This window comes from Leptodactylus fuscus, chromosome 11, assembly GCF_031893055.1.
Source record: "Leptodactylus fuscus isolate aLepFus1 chromosome 11, aLepFus1.hap2, whole genome shotgun sequence".
Taxonomy (NCBI): Eukaryota; Metazoa; Chordata; class Amphibia; order Anura; family Leptodactylidae; genus Leptodactylus; species Leptodactylus fuscus.
This window is the reverse complement of record NC_134275.1, coordinates 34978334-34984444: the sequence shown is the minus strand read 5'-3', so window position 1 is coordinate 34984444 and position 6111 is coordinate 34978334.

Genomic DNA, 6111 nt, shown 5'->3' with positions numbered 1-6111 from the left:
CACAAGGATTGAGGCTACAAGAATGGAGGCGGTTACAACAACAGGGGAGGAGGAGGTCAATCGTGGAGCACAAACAAAGGAGGGTGCATCTTCTGCTGGACCAATACTATGGATGTGCTTGGGCCCACCGGAGGATCTTCTTCAGGTACTCTGGTGTGCCAGTCTATGTTATATATTAATACTTTATCATCTGTAAATCTTTTGAAAATTTCATGTCTTACAGCTCAGCAATTCTAAAAAGGGCTGCCGGGATTCTTAGACGCAGCAATTGCTCTTTTTCACCATTTTAGTGCTCTCCTTCCCCTGCCCATCTTTTTCCTCCAAATAAAACTGAGCTCTGTGCCTTCCATTCCCTTCCTAAGCCCTAAATGAAGGCAGAGAATCTAGCTGCATAGGCAGAACTGCCGGTTGTGCTCTTGTTGATGCAGCTGTACATGTCTCTCAAAGACATAGGAAGAGTTGTTTATGACATTCCCAAATGCCTGGTTAATTTGTACTGACTGCTTGTGAATTCCTGCTTTATCACAATTAGAAAGTGAAATCAATTTACAGCCTTAATGCATGCATGTGTATTTCTATATAAAGCTCATATAAAAATTCACATCATAACTGGCCAGATTTCATAATAGTAAATATAAAAAAAAAATTTCCTTGACTTAGGTCAAGTTCGTACATTTTGGAATTGCTGCAGCTTTTTGGTGTGGATTTTGTAACAAAAATCCACAACAATTTACGGAATGTGTAGATGAGGATTTTCAAAAAATAGCATATTGCATTATATAATGTAAAATCTATGGCACAAATTATTGCAAAATTTGCGTTATATTTGCAGGAAGAACTGCAGCTGATTTTTCCCCCCAAGAAAATAAATTCTAGAGTATATGTTTCACTGCAGCCAAACTGCTTGCCAAAGATGTTGTGAGTAAGATGCTGCTGAGGAGGGGGCACAGTACTGAAGTTCTATAACAAATCAGGACCTTAGTGTATCCATTCTGTCTGGGAGCTGTCTTGAGCTTAGTTCTTCAAGATGTTTAAAACCTTCCTTTTACATCAAAGCTTCTTGTCTTTTGCAAAACATTCTGACCTATCACACGTGTAGAACTCTAAGGACTATAAACACACAGCACCTCTCAGAAACCCTACAGCAGGGGTCTCAAACTCAATTTACCCGGGGGCCGCTGGAGGGAGACTCTGGGTGAGGCTGAGTCGCATCAAGTTTTCCACAAGCTATGCGCGCTGCAGCAAATTTAGCTCCGCCTATTTTTATGTTGACTCCGCCCATTTTCATTCATTTTTCATGTGTCCCCACACAGTATAATCCTCCTATAGTCACCCGTATATTACATGTCCCCACATTATAATGTTCCCTTCCAACTGTCCCTCTCCTGGTGCCCCAGTTTAAACTGGGGGAAACTAGAGGGGACATGAAACTGGGGCAGTTGGAGGGGGACAATAAATTAATGGCAGCTGGAGGGGGACATTAAACTGGGGGCAACTAGAGGGAGACATTAAACTCGGGCAGCTGGAAGCAAACATTAAACCGTAGGGGTATCTGGACAGTAATATTAAACTGGGGGCAACTAGAGGCAGACTGGTCCCCCTATAGCTACTCCCACGGTTTAATGCCCCCTCCAGGTGTCCCCAGTTTAAGTGCCCCCCTTCATCTACCCCCAGTTACATCTCCCCCACCATTTCTCCCCCAGTTTCATATCCCCCTCTATCTGCCCCCAGTTTCATGTGCCCCCATCATCTGCCCCAGTTTCATGTCCCCCTCCATTTGCCCCCAGTTTCATGTCCCCCCTCCATCTGCCCCCATTCTCATGCCCCCCCCACATCTCTGCCCCCAGTTTCATGTTCCCCTTCCCTCTGTGGGCCTAGTTTCATGTCCCCCCCCCTCCATCTCTATCCCTAGGTTACTGAGACACTTACAGATACACACACAGAGACACAGACACACACACAGAAACACACACAGACACACTCTCCACCCTACATCTCACATTCCCCTCCCCTCTCAGTACCTTTAGACGGCACATCCCTTCCTCTCCTGGCCGGAACACTAAGACACGCCTCCCTAGTCACGTGACGTCTGACGTCACACACAAGTCCACCAATCACCCACCGCTTTTATCGCTGTTATAAGAGCGGGGGGAGGGGGGTGATCAGAAGAAAGTTTGTTAAGTACAATACTAAAAGGACATAGCGGGACATGCAGGGATCTGTACGGGACTGCGAGACAGGAGTATAAAAGCGGGACTTTCCTGCTAAATGCGGGACAGGTGGGAACTATGTATTGAGGTGGGGGCTGCAAACTTTTGTCCAGAAGACCGCAGTTGGCCCGCGGGCCACGAGTGTGAGACCCCTGCCCTACAGTCATCACTGTCTTCCATCTTATCTCTCTCCTGTCTTGAACTGGCCACCAAACACTATAATGAGACTCTCAAAGCCACCCTGGATAAAGTAACGCACTTTGAAAATCTCAAAACTGACACTTGGCACACTCCTCAAACGCGTTTTCTTCAGCAATGCCCAAGATGTGCGGAACGTCTATGGCGAAAATCTCACACATCTGCAGATTTTCTTCACCTCAAGTATTACCTCAAAGCCTATAACTCTGCCCTTCACCTCGCCAAACAAGCTTACTTCACCTGTCTCATCCTTTCTGTCTCCAATAAACCTAAATGACTCTTTAACACCTTTCACTCCCTCCTCATGCCAAAGATGCATCACAGACCTGTCACAGACCTCAGTGCTCAAGACATGGCCGCGTACTTTAAAGATATCCTCAACAATATCCATCAGGAAATAACCCAATCTCCAAGTAGCATCAGTCCCCTTCCCTCCCTTGCTCTTCATTGTGAACGCTCATTGTTTGACCCAGTAACAGAAGAAGTCTTCCAGCTCCACTACTTGCACAAGTGATTCTATCCCATCACACCTTCTCTGATCTCTGTCCCCTACTGTTACATATCACCTAACATTTTTTACCTCTCTCTTTCTTCTGGAATTTTTCCCTCCTCCTTCAGACATGCTGTCATAACCCCACTACTGAAAAAACCCTCCCTTGATCCATCATGTTTTAACTACCAACCTGTCTCTAACCTCCCTTTCATCTCAAAATTCCTAGAATGCCTGGTATATTCCCACCCAGGGCCGGCTCCAGGTTTTTATGGGCCCTTGGGCAACACAGCCTCAGTGGGCCCCCTTGTAAAGGAGGCGGGGGAGTCGAGACACTGTGCGTCGCAGATGAAGCGAGTGACATCACACAGGAGTGTGGCGTCACCAACGCCATACCTCCCAACTTCTGAAGAGTAGAAAGAGGGGCAAAATGTGCAGCGCGCTCTGCGTGCCGTGGAAAATTTAACTCCACCCACTTTTATGTTGACTCCGCCCATTCACATTCATTTTTCATGTTCTCCCACACAGTATAATCCTCCTACAGTCACCCGTAAATTATATGCCCCCCCCTCCATCTCTGCCCCAGTTTCATATACACCCTTCCTCTGCCCCCAGTTTCATGTCCCCCCCTTCCATCTCTGTCCCCAGTTTCATTGGGCCCCCTCCATCTCTGTCCCCATTTTCATGCCATTCTCCCCCCCTTTATCTGCCCACAGTTTCATGTCCCCCCGTCTCTGCCCCAGTGTCATGCCGTCCCCCCCATCTGCCCCAGTGTCATGCCGTTCTCTCCCCACCCCCTTCATCTTCCCCACTGTCATGCCGTTTCCCCCCCCCCCTTTCATTTGCCCCCCAGTTTCATGGACCCTCTTCATTATGTTCCACCTTAATGTTTAATACAAAACAAACACACTCACCTTCCATCGCTCCCCCGCCGCTCCTCTCTCCATTCACATAGTTGAAGGCGCGATGTGACGTCATCACATCGTGCCTACACACGCCGAAGCCGACCTGCAGCGTTAAAGCAGGAGCTGAGCTCACAGCTCCTGCTTTAATCGCCTATGTATTCAGCTCATCGGCTTCCGTCCAAGTGCTGGGGCAGGCAAGTGCCGGGGGGCCCCCAGAGGCTCTGTGGGCCCCAGCACTTGCCCGACTATGCCATGCGCTGACGCCGGCCCTGTTCCCACCTAATCCGCTACCTCTCTGCGAACCCCTATTCTAGACCCCTTATAATCAAGTTTTCGTGCACTAGCCTCTACAGAAACAGCCCTCACAAAGGTCTCCAACAATCTCTTGATGGATAAATCCAAAGGGAACTATTCACTACTAATACTTCTGGATCTCTCATCAGCATTTGACACTGTAGACCACAAACCCCTCCTCATTATGCTCCACTCTATTGGCCTCAGGGATAACACTTTCTCTTGGTTTTCTTCCTATCTCTCTGACTGCTCATTTAGTGTATCATTCGTGGGTGCTATTTCTTCTCCTCTGCCCCTTATGGTTCCTCAAGGCTTGGTCCTTCCCTCTGTACACAGCCCCAGTTGGACAAACCATTTGCAAATTTCACTTTCAATACCATCTTTTTGCAGATGATACCAAACTATATACCTGATCCTGTGATATCACCCCTGCTCTACTACAGAACACTGTTCTGTAGTACAGTGACTGTATCTCTGCTGTCTCTAACATCACGTCTTCTCTTTATCTGAAATTGAAGCTTTCAAAAACTGAACTTCTTGTGTTCCCTCCATCCACTAACTGACCTAACCTTGATATCTCCATTTCTGTCTGTGGCCTTACTATTACACTGAGGCAGCATGCCCACTGTCTTGGGGTTGTATTTGATTCATATCTCACCTTTACCCCACATATTCAGACACTTGCACACTCTTGCCACCTGCACCTCAAAAACATCTCTAGAAATTGCCCTTTACTCACTATGGAAACATCAAAAACCCTCATTGTTGCTCTGATTCTCTCTTTTCGTCACTATTGCAATTCTCTTTTAATTGGGCTTCCTCTTACTATACTCTGCCCGCTACAATCTATCCCGTATGCAGCCACCAGACTCATCTTTCTATCAAACCAGTACACAGATGTATCTACCTTGTGTCAGTCGATGTATAGGTTGCCCATCCATCACAGAATGCAACATAAAATTATCACTCTGACCCAAAAATCCATCCATAGCACTGCACCTCCCGCACCTCCTATATCTCCTCGCTCATCACTTTCTACTACTCTAATCATCCTCTTCGGTCTGCCAATGACCTAAGATTTGCGTCCTTTGTTAACCGAACATTCCACTCCCATCTCCAAGACTTTTCTTGAGTTGCACCAGTGCTCTGGAATGCTTTACCATGGACAATCCGATTAATCCCTCAACTACAGCAGCTTCAAAACTGGCCTAAAATCACATCTCTTTGGTCAAGCTTATCATGTTACCTGATCACGTGTAATGTGCAGAGGTGTACAATAATTCTTTTATCCTTCCTCCTCTGTTCCTCAGATCCTTTCCTCTCCATCTAGTTATTCTGAACTCCTTGCATTTAGTATCTGTTTTTTCACAGATACCGGCTGGTGACGGGTTCATACAGCTTCAGTTACACAACCTTTCCTATTCAACCTTTCTATTAAAAGATGGCTGGACCAGTATTGTTAGTTGCCATTTTCCCGTGGCCTATGCGCCTGCGCAGTTTGCTCTGCTCAAGGCCCGAGACCTAGAAGTTACGGGCCTGTGCCAGAAGAAGACATTGAAGATGACGCTGTGGACGAAGAAGGAGGCGGCCCTGGAGACGCTTCTCTGGCAGCGGTGGGGACGCCCCCATCGCTGCGACAGAACTCATTTGCATACTGGTAAAAAACAGTATTTCTAAGGAAGGCACAGTAGAGACAACGTCTAAAGGTGAGAGACAAATAGCCTTTCTAAAGGCTATTCCAACGTTTTATCCACAAAAAAAAAAAAAAAAAAAAAAAGGTTTTAATGGTAGTAACCCTTTAACACTGCTCGCCCAAAAGTGGTGGCTTCTGATGTACATGAGCTCAGGCGATAATAACTTACGAAAGTCGACTCAGAAGACCAAGAGGCAGTCGCACATATTTGGTCTAAGGGCAGAGCCCTATTCTCCGCCCGGGATGTATAGACAGCTCTTGTCGAGTGAGCACTAAGGAGGGCAGGCGGAGGTAACCCCTGAGCTGCAAAGGAAGCTTTTA